Below are 14,643 nucleotides of genomic sequence, written 5' to 3'. Positions count from 1 at the left end.
CCACCATGTACAGCAGCAGAAGGTGAGCGCACTGAGGTTCGCGCAAAACGACACGGTGCAGCACGGCTGCTCCTGGAACATCTGAGTTTTCAGCGTGAAGGAGGAACCGCAAGGGAAAGTGGAGTCCGTTGCGGATTGTGTCCAGAAGTGTATGGACATCTTTACCCATCAGCTGGGTGTACCTGTGACACTGAGCGACATCGAGATGGCCCACAGCACCGGCAAACCTGGCACGGGAAAACCACGCCCGATTCTGCTTCGTTTTTTCTCCTGACAGAAGAAATCAGTGTGCTTGAGCAGAGAAGAAAACTGAAACAGACAGGAATTTCTGTTGGAGAGGACTTAACCAAGGCAAACTACAACCTACTGATGAAAGCCAACAAACACTCGGCTACTCTTTCTGCTTGGAGCTGAAACGGAAAGGTGTTTGTTACAGTGAAAAATGGTAAGACACTGAAAATAGACATTAACACCAACTTGGAGAAACACTAACAAAAGCTATCCACTGAACTCTGAGGTATGCTCTGAACATTTTATTACAATTTGGGGGAGGATACCTAACCAAGATACAGACAGTTTGATAATTTATTAACATGTTTCACGATCGATATAATTGATAACCCATTGTGGACGGATTTCTGTTCGAAATGTTTTGGGAAGGTATACTTCAGTACCTGATGTGAAACAGTGTAAAAGAAGTAAAAATGATGTTAAAAATACCAATTGTAGTGTATATATATGTAATAATACTACATATTAAACATATGTATCACATATAGTATATAGTGTGTGGTGTGTGTGTGTTTTTCTTTGGGGGGGAGAGTGGTGGAGGGGGGGGGGGGGGGGGGGGGGCGGCAGGGTGCAAGGGAGGGAGGGGGGGGGAGTTCTTCCTTTATTTTTATTTATTTATTCATTTATTTATTTATCTATTCCTGTTTTTTGGTGGTTGTTTTTTTTTGGTTTTTTTGAGTGGGAAGGAAAGGAGGAATTATTAGACTTCAAAAGTCAATATATACATAATCACTACATTATTGATTATGTTCTAAGGATGATGTTTTGAATCTCAGTAGTACGCCTGAACTCGATTGTGTGAAAATAACGTTTTGACGTTCAGATAATGAAATATGAGCATGAAGGGTATTTGTTCGTTCACGTCTAACATGAGGAAATAATAGGGGGCGTTTCAAAAGGTTTCACTTCATTTATCCTTTTCCTATTTTTATTTTTTTAATTATTTATTTATTTATATATTTTTAAAAGATTAAACCATAGCCCAAATAAATGCCAAGATATTAACTTTTTTGTTTAGTTTTATACATCATCCGTATGATTCAGTAACGTGATCTTGTTGAAAAACATTTGTGTTTCTCCTTTTCATTAATCGGAAAGCAATATGGTGACTATGCCACACCAATAACTCTTTTTTTTTTCGTGATCATTTTCATGGCAAATGTCATTCAATTTAGAAAACAGTTATTTTTTGCACTGACCGATTTGTTGACAGAGTGGATGAAGAGTGGTTTTACATTGTTGATCTGCTTATTGACTGGTTGATCAGTTTATTGATTATACAATCTGTTTCATGTCTGCATATTTGGACCACGGTATACTGATAGTTATTTGGATGGTGAGATATTGTCTTGTATCTTTGAACAGGTTTGGGGAGCATTGAATGTTCAAACGGATTTCTGACCCGATTGGTGATATGTAACGGGTGCATTTTTGCGGTTGCTCATTACTTTAATGTTTGTAATGTGGGTAACGTGTGGTTGATCCAAATTATTCCAAATGATATGAGACTGGATGAATGTCGCATTTCCGAAGAGAGGGCAGTAAAATGAAGTATTGATAGGATGGCCTGACTGATCAGTCGATGTGCTGACTGGACCTCCCTTATCACCCCAATACTTCATTGCCCACCTTTCTGCCCACTCCAGCCTGCCTCTGCCGCCCTCCCCTACCCCCCCCCCCCCCCCCCCCCCCCCCCACCCCCCCCTCCAACTTCCCCACCGATGTTCCATTGTGTACAGCTGTAATTATGTGGAAAATCTCTAAACGTGCGTGTGCCGGCTTCATGGTCGAAGTGGCCTTCTTCTTCTTCTTTGAAATGGCTTATTCCTTTTGAGAGATGGGTGGATGTTTTTGTTTGTGAGTTGATTGTTGATTTGTGTGCCCTTTTTCAGGTTAGCCTTGACTCCGCTTGTGTTCTTTGGTGGTTATAGGTTGATGATGTGTGGTGTTCAATGACAGATTTAAAATGAGTGTTTTGAATCAACACTTGGCCTTAAATTGGAACACACGTGGTATGTACACGCACATGCGCACACATGCACACTCACACAAAGCGCTCAGATTAACATGCAACACATTCATGAATATGCAAACAAAGCGATATACCTGTGCCTTCGGAGTTATTCCTTGTGAACTGTGCATGAACATACAAAACTTGGTGATTACCCGTGCTTTTGGTGTTGTCCTTCTTCACTCTGTGTAAAATAGGTTTCTGTGACCCAGGCCTTGGAGCTGATCCATGCAAACATTTCTGAGTTCGTTCACCAGTTGGACAACACATACATTGATGTGCTGTAACATCCATGCCATTTGCACGGGTGTGTCTGCACATTCTTTGACCCAGCCACTGACATTCTAGATCACTCGCACACGCACACATGACTGCTTACACTTAGGCACATATATGCATGCACGCACATATACAACACAGACGCACAGACACTCACATACATGGGCACACACACGCATGCACTCACATGCACGTAAGAACGAATACAATAGAAAATATTCAAGGTGACTCACATGTGAGCGAAACATCAGTCTGTCAGTATAGAAGTGTTTGCTATATCCTTCCTGGAATTCTGTCCATCCACCCCCTTCCCATATTGTAAATCATTATATTAGCACTATAATTATTGTGGATCTTGTTCATGTTTTTAATATGGATGTTGAAGATGTTTCTGGTGTAATTATTATTTTGAACTTTTCCTCCCGTCATTGTCAATGGAATCAATACTTTTCCGTGACTCTCAGATTTGTATCACTTTGCCTGCTTGTGATGGTCGATTATAATTCTGAATGCAAGTATGTACTTTATAACAATTATTTTTTTCTCAAACAGTGTGTGTGTGTGTGTGTGTGTGTGTGTGTGTGTGTGTGTGTGTGTGTGTGTGTGTGTGTGTTATTTGTTTATTTTATTGTTGTTGTTGGTTTTTTTGTTTTGTTTTGTTTGTTTGTTTGGGTTTTTTTGTTTGTTTGTTTTTTGTTTTTTACCTGTATCATGCTACGTGTTTTCTTTTTGGGGGGGAGACACAAACAGAAGTGTATCAGTGTGCTGTGCGATGTTGCTGTCTTGAAATTCTATGCCTATGTTATTAATCGCTGTGAATATTTATTGCCATAAGTTGACAGTGGTCCTGAACAAAATTATGGTTCATTTACAACCTGTCTTTATAAATTTACCATGACTGATGCAAAACTTGAAACATTCAAAATATGCTCTTTCAATTGTAATGGGTTAAAAGATCATAGAAAAAGAAAAGATGTATTTGACTTTCTGAGAAAGCAAAAGTTTAGCATCTACTTAGTGCAAGAAACGCACTGGAAATCAGAATCTGAAAATTATATAAGATCTTGTTTGGGTTACGACTGTTATTTATCTGAAAAGGAAACAAATAAAAATGGTGTAGCCATATTATTTAACAATAATTTTGAATACAAGTTACACAAGGTAGCACGTGATCCTGAAGGATCCTACTTGATTATGGATATTGAATTTTGCAGTAAATGAATTACTTTAATAAATATATATGGCAGTAGCAATCGAAATAATGTAGATTATTTTTTAAAATATTTGTCGCCATTTAGAACAAATAGGTGACCAAAATATTATCATTAGTGGAGATTGGAATGTTATATTAGATGCACGGGTAGATGTTAGGAACTATAGTACCTATATAAATCGTCCATGAAGTAGAAAAATAATTTTGGACATGATGGAGTCGTTTGATATCATAGATATTTGGAGACATCTGTAGCCTGACAGGAGGGGATATACATGGAGAAGGTTTAATTCAATACAGCAGAGTAGATTAGATTATTTCTTAGTTTCAGAATTATTGTTAACTGAGATTAAGTGTGTCAGTGAATCTCCTGGTTATAGATCTGACCACTCTATCGTCTGCCTTGAATTGAAAACGGATGACAGAAAAGGAGACAAGCAATTCTGGAAGTTCAACAATTCTTTTGAAAGACAAAGAATACGTGAAAGTAGTAAAACAGGTAATCAAAGGTGTGAAAATACAATATGCCGCATTAACTTATAACTTACAATATAGATGCAATTCCTGATGAAAGTATACACCTTCATATTCATGATCAACTGTTTTTTGATACTCTGTTAATGGAAATACAAGGGGAAAACATATCTTACGCCACTTACAGAAAAAGGGAAGAAGAGAACGAAGAAAAGCAATTATTAGATGAAATTACAAAGTTAGAAAAGGATTTAGGGCAGTAAGGGATTAACGATCTTCAGATGAAAAAAGACAGATTAGAAGATATTAGAAATAAAAGACCTGAAGGAATGATAGTGAGATCAAGAGCTTTCTGGATACAAAATGGCGAAAAGACAAGTAGATACTTTTGTAATTCAGAGAAACGAAAATTTTGTGAACAAATCAATTTCCTTTATGCAGAAGAGTGACAGTGAACACGTATTTGATGATAAAGACATTTTACAAGAAACTAAAAGAGTTTTATGAAAATCTGTATAAAGAGAGAGATACGATGGATGTCAACTTACATAACATAATCCCTGATGCTCCAAAACTAAGTGAAAGAGAAAAGGAATCTTTAGAAGGTGAAATTACCTATGCTGAGGCGCATGCTGCCCTGAAAATAATGAAAAACAATAAAAGTCCTGGAAGCGATGGTTTCACTTTTGAATTCTATAAGTTTTTCTTTTGTGATATTGGTACTTGGTTAGTGTGTTCATTGAATTTTGGCTTGTCATCAGGGAATATGTCAGTCACTCAGCGTTTTGGTATTATTTCACTAATTCCTAAGGAAAACAAAGAAAAGCATTTTTTGAAAAACTGGCGTCCCATTTCTTTGCTTAATACTGCTTATAAGATAGCTTCAGCATGCATTGCCAATAGACTGAAATTGTTATTACCAAAATTAACCTATAAAGCTCAAACAGGTTTTCTAAAAGGAAGATATATTGGAGAGAATATCCGCTTAATGTAGGATATATTGTTTCTTGCAAAAAAAGAAAATATTCCTGGCCAGATTCTCACAGTAGACTTTGAGAAAGCCTTTGATTCGATATCATGGAAATTTATACACAGCACTTTAGATTTCTTCAATTTTGGACCAGGTGTAACTATGGATTAAGGCGTTTTATTGCAATATTACAGCTTGTGTTTGTGTGAATGGAAAGTACACTTCCCAGTTTGATATTGGCAGGAGTCCGCCAAGGGGACCCTCTTCCAGCTTATCTGTATCTTTTATGTGCAGAAATTCTGTCTTTATTTATGCGCAAGAATGACAGAATCCGTGGACTTAATATGTATGGCAAAGAACATTTGTCGTCTCAGTTTGCAGTCGATACTACTGTTTATTTAGATGGAAGTGAAGTGTCTTTTTGAGAAGCTGTTGAACTGCTGGAACAGTATGCACTGATGTCAGGACTAAAGATAAACAATGAAAAAACTAATGTTATCTGGATCGGCAAGATGAAGAATTCTCCAATAAGGTACATGAGAGATAAGAATTTTTGCTGGGACCCTGGGATTTTTTTTTTTTTTTATTGTACTAGGAGTCAAATTTACTACAAATATAGATGATATGATTGACCTAAATTACCGCAGGAAAATAGAGCAAAATTAAGAATCTTTTAGCAAAATGGAAAAAACGACAGTTAACATCCTTTGGGAAAATAACTGTCATAAAAACTTTGGCAATGTGACAACTTACTTTTTTGCTCACTAATCTTCCAGACCTCCCAGTGACGTTATTTCAAGAACTAGATGTATTGTTTTTCAAGTTTTTATGGAATGGGAAAGAAAGTAAAATTGCAAAAAAAATGTGTGTGTGACGAATATGAAAATGGTGGACTGAAAATGTAAATGTTCATGCCTTTTTGTCTGCTGTTAAAGTTCGCTGGTTGAAACGAATATTCTTTTCTAGTTGTGGCAACCTTCGGGAGTTGTCGTTTTCTGCTGTCCCAGGACTCGACAAACTTTAATTAATGGGTGGTGAATATGTGGACACATTACTCATAAAAACAGGGAACAAATTTTGGCAAGATGTCCTAAAACATTATAAAAAGATGTATCTTAAACGTCATTCTAATGATGTTCATGATTTTGTTTCAGAATGTATACACTATAATATAAACATACTAAGAGATAGGAGAGTGGTTTATATTAAACAGTGGGTTAACACAGTATATACCACGTGAAAGATTTGTTGAATGATGAAGGTGGTTTTCTTCACTATAGAGAGTTTTCCAGAAAATATCCAAATGTTAGAACTAATCACCTATTATATATTGATGCCATCAAAGCTATAAAGAAATATCAAAATAAACTACATGTTACACTGGCTGCTAGGTGTAAGCTACTAGAACCGAAAATTTGGACAGTAATCGCTAAAGGCAACAAAGCTATATATTCAGTTATTATTTACTCAGACATTCAACCTGTAGGAATTATCAAATGGAACATAAATCATGAAAATCTCTAACTTGGAAAAATGTATTTTAAAAATGCCATCAGTCAACATCTGACACACAGTTGAGATGGTTCCAGTGCAGACTTTTGTTATGAATCCTACCAACAAGTCGATATCTTTTCTTTTCTTTTTTTGCGTAAAGTGATTGACTTGCCCCTATGTTCTTTTTGTGGCGAGAAGAAACAATTGTGCACCTTTTTTTGATCTGTCATATTACTGGTGTTTTCTGGAGCTCTCTCGAAAGATTAATGAAGAGTACTTGTGAAACTTGTGCAAATATAATATTTTCAGAAGATTTCATCTTGTTTGGGGTTAAAGATGGAGTTGTTACGGGTAAAATTCTTGATTTGACACTATTACTCGCTAAATTTCATGTTTACAAATGCAAATGGAGCAACAATAAACCTCACATAACCTCACAAGAATGGCTTCCTTACAAACCACTGATTGAATAATTTTCTTTTTCTGAAGTGGAAAGTAGTAAACCTAACAAGCATCTTTCTTTTTTATTCATAATGCTCTCATTTATATGACTGTCTTATGGGTTTTTTGGAGACATAGTTATCTCTTCAAAGATTGCAAGACATATTAAAGCGACAGTTGATTTGACAGTTAACACCACACCCTGCCCCTTCTCTCCCTCTCTCTCTCTCTTTCTCTCTCTCACTTTCTCTCAACTTTCCATCTCTCTTTTCCTCTCCAGCTGGTTTATTCACATTGTTACAAAGTTCTGTATCCAAACTTTTCTCTCTTGCATCAAATATGTGGAATATTATATGTGTGGGTTTTTTGTTGGGTTTTTTTATGTTCTGAATAATACAGAAGAACTGATTCTCTTCCCATGCACCACCTCCGCTCTGACAGGCGGCGGCGACTGACATGTGGAGTGTGCCAGTAAAGGGTTGAAGATTTTTTATTTTTTTTCACCACCGACAAAATGTGTGCTCTTATCGAATGCACCTTGCTGATTCTGTATTTGGTGCATTGTTTTGGAAGGCGAAATGTGAAAGATCAGCCTCTTTATTTTGATGTACACCTTCCCACAATGCCACAGACTCTGGCAGATCATGGATTGGACTAAATCATCAAAAGGCATGCTGCCCATCTCTTCCCATGGACCGTAGGTCCAACCACGCTTGGGATGGTGGGTGCCACACCTTCTCAGTGAGGGCATCCCTGGATGAATGAGGCACCCATGAGTGCTGTGAGGGGACAAACACCCACTCATCTCCCTGTAGGATCAAGGGCTGGGTGGGTGGAAACTGCAGGCTCCCCCAGGCCGAGCGGGTTGACTCGGCAGCCGTCGGCCCTGACAAGGAGGCCGTTGTGACCGTGGAGGTCACCTGTGGGGTGACAGAGGCCCGATTTGTGGACTAAGTGGCAATATTGGCCGAGGAGCTCAACCTGACCAACAAGAAGTGGATCCCACTTGTCGAGGCCGTGTGTGTCACCCTGTGAGATGTTCTGGGTTGGATCGGGGGGGGGGGGGGGGGGGGGGGGAGGAGAGGACGAGGGGTTGGCCCCTGGTCCCCCCGGCAACCCAGCGTGCACCATAGGTGCGTCCCAGTATGGGTAGAATGGGGGAAACCACCCGTGGGCACCAGCCATCCTGGTCAAGGGTCACTGGCGCCTTGATCTCCATGAAGGGAAAAACCTGGCCAAGTCGGAGGGAGGTCAGGTCTGACTTGGGTGTCAGTCCCACCAGAAGACAAGCAGGCTGACTGCCGAGAACCGCCTGACAGGCGCGGGCCTCCCTCAGCAGGGGAGACCGGCCGGATAGCAGGTGGCCACACACCCCGAATCCCCTCCTGTGGGGAGACTGGGGTGACTTGGCCCGGGGTGGGAAAAGTAGAGGTCCCCCAACCCCCTCCCCAGAACCAAAACTTTCTCTCCCACAGATGGAGGTGGGGGAGGGGGGTCGGCAGTGGAGGGAGGAGGGGGAACAGCAATGGAGCCTCTGAGGGCCGTCTCCGAGTGGGGACCAGGGTAACGGCCAGGCGCAGCCTCCACTTGAGAGTTCATGCCTAGCCACGAGTCCCCACCGCCAAGAGAGGAATTGCCACTACCCCCTTTTCCTGCCTCCCACTGGGACACCTCGGGAGGCGACGCTTGTACCCCTTTCCACCCGGTCCCCTTCATGACCATTGTAATGGTAGAAGTGTCGCCTCTACTATCAGTGTCTAAAGACGCATAACCGTGGTCCCTATCGGGAGAAATCATTAACGCTTGGCCAGGGAGAGTCTCTTGCCGAGTCTTGATGCCAGCATCATGATTCCTGCTGTCGTGGGATGACATATGAGGCATGGTAACCGCATTTAGGCACCCAGCGAAAAATCCGATCCCCAACAGAGAAAGGAAAGACAGGATCAACTGAGAGGTAGAGAAAAAAGTACGATTCAAGGGAGCAGAGTCGAATCAAATACACAAAAGGTAAGAATACAATAAAAATCAAGCCACATGCATCAAAATAAGGCCAAATGAACACGCTTAATAACCAAAAAAAAGCGTAAGACAAGACAGCGCATAAACCTGACAAGATCGTGTCGAAAGCCTTGGCCAAAGGAATGCATCAGCGCTTGTAACTTTTAGTGGTGTCTGACTGGCAAAGAGCGGACCAGGCAAGACAGGTCGTCTTTTCACTGTTAGCCGCGCGAAATTTGGCCAAGCAGAGCAAACCAATAGGCCTAGTTTGCATCAGTTTGACATGGTACAGTATATGACACCAAACTACTTGTTTATAATAAAATAATCTTTATTTGGGTCAATATCTAGATTTCAGTCACCTCCAATAATCAAGTTTGAGTATCCAATCTCTGTAATATTTTTTTTACAGTTCATCATAAAATTCTGGGGAATATTTGTTTGGGCCATAATTGTTTATAATAAAGAAATCCTTTTCCACTGCTGTGAAGGAAATATAATATCTGGCAGGGATATACTGTTCTCTTAAATCCTGGTACTTTGGACATTGTAGGACAAAGTGAGTTTCAGTTTCTATTTGAAATTCACAGAATGGGCAGAGCAGCTGATTTACTGAAAGTTCCTTCTGAAACGCAACTTATGGACATACAATTCAGACACACCCAGTCGCATTCTGATCAGACTGACTCTGGCTCACAAATGATTTACTAATTGTAAGTATGGAGATAAAATAAGATCACTTTTAAACGTTCTATAGAATTGAAAACGTTCACTGTGCAGCATATCAGAAGACCACTGTGTTTTGTATTCATCAATTAGCTTATTTCTCAAGACTTTTAAAAATTCATTTTCGTTACCGACCCCTTGGTTTTCCCATACCTCCCCAAAGCCAAATTTATATAAGAAAAAGCAGACTGATGATGCCCAAGTGTTCTTATTACTGTAATGGTAGTATAATAGCATTTTATATGCTTTGTGTGGTAAGCGATGGGGCGGCATTTTCAAAATTTTCAACCAATACTTAATGCTCTTTAGGTATAGATTAACATACAGTGGGAACCGTCCTAGTTCTCCATATGCCATTATGTTAGGTGTTCTTAAAGTTAAACTAATATTCAAGAATCTTTTCAAAGCAAGAAGGTGTACCTTTTCCACAATGTCAACATTTGCAATGATTCCCCAAACCTCAGCCCCATAACTAAGTATTGGCTGGATCTGAGCATCAAAGAGTTTGAAGAATATAGTAGGTGATTTTTCTCCTAATGACCACAGCAATCTAAATATACTTATACTAATGACTCCTTCCTTCGCTCGACTTGCCATGTCATTCAAACTGTGCATGAAGGAAAGTCTGGTGGACATGATAATTCCTAAGTACTTATACATGTTAACGACTGTAAGCTTTTCCTGGCCATAAAACCATGGGGAGAGAGGGAAGAGAAAGAATGAGAGAGAGAGAGACAGAGAGACAGAGACAGAGACAGAGAGAGAGAGGGGGGGCAGAGATGTGGAGGCAGAGATAGAGAGAGACAGAGAGAGAGTGGCAGAGGGGGGGGAGATACAGAACAGAAAATGAGAGACAGAGACAGTGAGAGAGAGAGAGAGAAAGAGAGAGACTGACAGAGGGAAGAGAGAGAATGAGACAGAGAGACTGACAGAGGGAAGAGAGAGAATGAGAGACAGAGAGAGAAATGAGAGAGAGAGACTGACAGAGGGAAGAGAGAGAAATGAGATACACAGAGAGAGAGAGAGAGAGAGAGAGAGAGAGAGAGAGAGAAACTGACAGAGGGAAAAGAGGGAATGGGAGAGACAGAGAGAGAGAGACAAATGACAAATGTTTTATTGAGGGTAAAATGGATAAGCTGGAAGCTTCTTTACACCATGCCCTCACACACGCATACACACACATACACACATTGTAATAAACGAAATAAGTATGAATAATAAATGACATAGAACAAACCAAATAGATAATAATAGTCACATAAATGGATGAATCAAAGACTACAATTTCGGAAACATGAAAATCATACAAAACATTGCCACATGAAAATCTTCAAACACACACACGTGTGTGCACACACAGGCATCATACACATAATCTCGAACACACAAGTACACAGAGATACACACGCATACTTACACTCGCCGATTTTCCTTGCTTACACACTGTTGGAGAACAATTTATCAAAGTACGTTGGCTTACTAGGATCTCATCATATGCTTTGATTATGCTGGTACTAATTAAGTTTGTTGCATCAGATATTTTTGATACGCTTTTTTTAAAGATGCTATAGTAGATCTATTTCTAAGATACTCGGGGATTTCATTCCACAGTTTACCACCAGAATAAGTGAGAGGACATGAAAAGGTTAGTTCTGGGACGAGGGGTAAAAATGGTACTCTTGCTACGAATGATTCTTTCCGGGAATTTCCTATAAAGATAGGGCGGTGCAAAGTTCTTCATAATTTTGAACATAAAAACACCCTTGTTAAAGCGACATTTAAGATGAAAGGGGAGAATATTTAGTTCAACATAGTCATTTGCTTGAATAGAAGATTTAAGGAGAATGAGCTTAAGGGAACGTCTGTATATACTTTCAAGAGGTTTTAAGCAATTTTAAAAGCCCCGTCCTAGCATGTTGATGCATAGTCAATATCAGGTTGGATGTATGCATGAAAAAATAATTTACGGGTATGCTGATTAAGGAAATGCTTAATTCTATTGAGCTGAAATACTTTTTTCGATAACTTCTTGCATAAAGCAGAGATATGATAAGACCAGGAAAGGTTATTGTCAAGTGTAAGACCAAGTAGTCTATAAGAACTAACTTCCAGCAAATCATTATCAAGTACCTTGAGCCCTTTTATTTTAGATTTGATATTTTGTCGTTTTTGTCTGGTTGTGATTAACATAAATTTAGACTTCTGTGGGTGAATTGCCATGTGGTTCATTTCAGTCCAGTTTATAAGTTTATCAATATCGCTCTGCAACTTAGTGCATACTGTACTGGCATTTGCGTCTTTTTGATGGAGTGTTGTATCATCAGCGAAAAGTTTGCAAGAGGATGAAACGTTCAGTTCAACTGAATCAGATGATAAGCCATACATGACTAACTTTTTCGAAAGTAGTTTATGATCTATTGTATCAAAGGCTTTTGCAAAATCAACGAAAACAGACCCAGTAAATAAGTTATCATTAATGTTTAAATGCCATTCCTCAACAAGATTAGTCAGTGCAGTATGACAGGAATATTTTTTTCTGAAGCCACTTTGACTGGGGTGAAATAAATCATATTTGTTGAAATGTGACTGAAGGGTAAGTTTGATATGTTTTTCGAGGGGTTTGGATAATGTGGACAATATTGATATAGGTCTATAGTTAGTAGGGTCAGATGGATCACCATATTTAAAGACAGGTAACACTTTAGCATTTTTAAAAGCCTGTGGATAGGAGCGTTTTTCTATACAGAGGTTATAGATATACGTGATGTGTTCAGAGATGATAGGTGCTGCTATCTTCAAAATCTTACTATCGATACCATCTAAACCTCGGGATGTATACTGTTTTAATGAGCATAATTCTTTGAAAACATCATGTACACTAATGTATGCTAGCTGAAAGTTAGAAAGTATTCTTTTCGTGTTACAAAAACATTTGAGCAATTGTAAGTCATTGGACTCGGTGATATCAACCCCGACAGTTCTTTCTGCGACATTGGTAAAGTGTATATTTAGAATTTCAGCTGACATCTCATTCCCAGAAGGAGTAAACTGAACTTTTTTTCCTGACAGTTGGTTGATAGCTTTCCAAATGGATTTTGTATCTCTTTTAGATATTATCAAATCACTAAAATAAAATATTTCTTTTTGGCAGCCCGTTTCATTGATGTTACTTTATTTCTCTGTTTCTTAAATTTCTCATCTTTTCCTGTAGTTTTTAATAATAGTTCTCGAGCCTTTATTTCAATATTTATATCTTCTGTCAACCATGGGGCCTTATCATCCTGTCTAACGCGTTTAGTCTTCAAGGGAACATGTTTGTTGAAGACGGAAAGAAAGTACTTATACCATGTCGCAAGCGCACTGTCAGGGTCGGTACACTGGTAAACATCAGAAAATTTAGCCATACATAAATCAGACAGAAACCCTTCTGTGTCAAATGTTCTGTAACTACGGAATGACATATACCTGTGACTGCATCTGGGGATTTTTATACCTTTCTTTGACCATGTTAGACATACTGGAAAGTGATCACTAAGGCCAAATACAGGAACAGAGGTTTCTACAACATTTCTAGGGTTAGTTACGTAAATGTGATCGATTAGTGTTTCAGAGAGAAGTGTCTTCCTTGTTGGAGTATTAACTATCTGTGTTAGATTATACATTTCAGTGATTCCCTTCCATTTATCATGTGGATTTAACAAATCAATGTTAAAATCACCCAGCAATATAATTTCGGTGGAATAGTTAGTTGCATCTTCCATCATGTGCTCAAAGCGATCAAGCCACTCAACCCTTTCTTCGGGATTTCTGTATAGAAAACATACAAGGATTGGCTTGGTCACTTTTAAGCGAATCTCTAACCAAATGCATTCAATTTTATATTTATCAAAAATACTAACTCTTTTGTAATTTACAGACTGATGAACATAAGCTACCAATCCAGTTTCCAGTTTAACTGTGGCATCACGCCTGACGAGGTGGTATCCTGGAATAGATATCACATTGTCTGAAACAACATCAGATAATCGTGTTTCGGAAAAGGCAAAAACATGAAAGCAATTACCAGAATTTGAAAGGATGGGGGAAATGTCTGACATCTTGTTCAGCATATGACAAATATTAAGGTATCCTATTTTGAATCCAGTTTTAGTCAGCCACTTGGGGGTGTTGGAGCAGTTCTCCATAATCAATGCTGATATAATCACAGGGCAAATGCAAGTGGTGAATGTCCTGAGCAAACACAATAACACTTACAAAAATACAAGTTATTCTAAATAAACTTATTTAAGAAATGCAGAATACAACGGTTAAATTTTGTACAAAGGCAAAAATTCTGAAAAAAATGAAAGGTTTCAGTATAGACACGTGACACCAATTGTTCACACAACTTTAGTCAACAAGACAGAGAATAACGTGCAGTATAACACCGTCCCAATCCGAGTGTGAAAACTGGCCTGAATTGGCAATGAATTCACAATACATGAACAACGTGAAAATATATTCTTTATTTCAGTTTAACATTGATTAACCAAATGTAATTAAAAGATATATGAATAATGTATGTTTTATGCAGAGCATAATAGCGACCTTTCAGTCCTGTATATGCCGCATTGTCATAGGCCGCATATATGGCACACAAGTGCAGCCATACAGTATCAGATAATGTCAATATATATATATTAGCAGCCCGATGCTCCATAGCTACCATGGTGGCGTCGGTCGTTGACGGTCTTGGTCGTACACCAG

General features: G+C 38.9%; 1 protein-coding gene across 1 annotated transcript in view; it reads right to left on the bottom strand.

Annotated features, from left to right (window-relative positions):
• Positions 1-14,643, bottom strand: part of LOC143297350 (insulin-like growth factor-binding protein-related protein 1) — a 60,982-nt gene that overhangs the window by 26,967 nt on the left and 19,372 nt on the right. The window lies entirely within an intron of this gene.

The sequence above is a fragment of the Babylonia areolata genome, chromosome 2, assembly GCF_041734735.1.
Source record: "Babylonia areolata isolate BAREFJ2019XMU chromosome 2, ASM4173473v1, whole genome shotgun sequence".
Taxonomy (NCBI): Eukaryota; Metazoa; Mollusca; class Gastropoda; order Neogastropoda; family Buccinidae; genus Babylonia; species Babylonia areolata.
The sequence above is the reverse complement of the archived record's forward strand: the minus strand, read 5'-3'. Positions and strand labels throughout refer to the sequence as shown.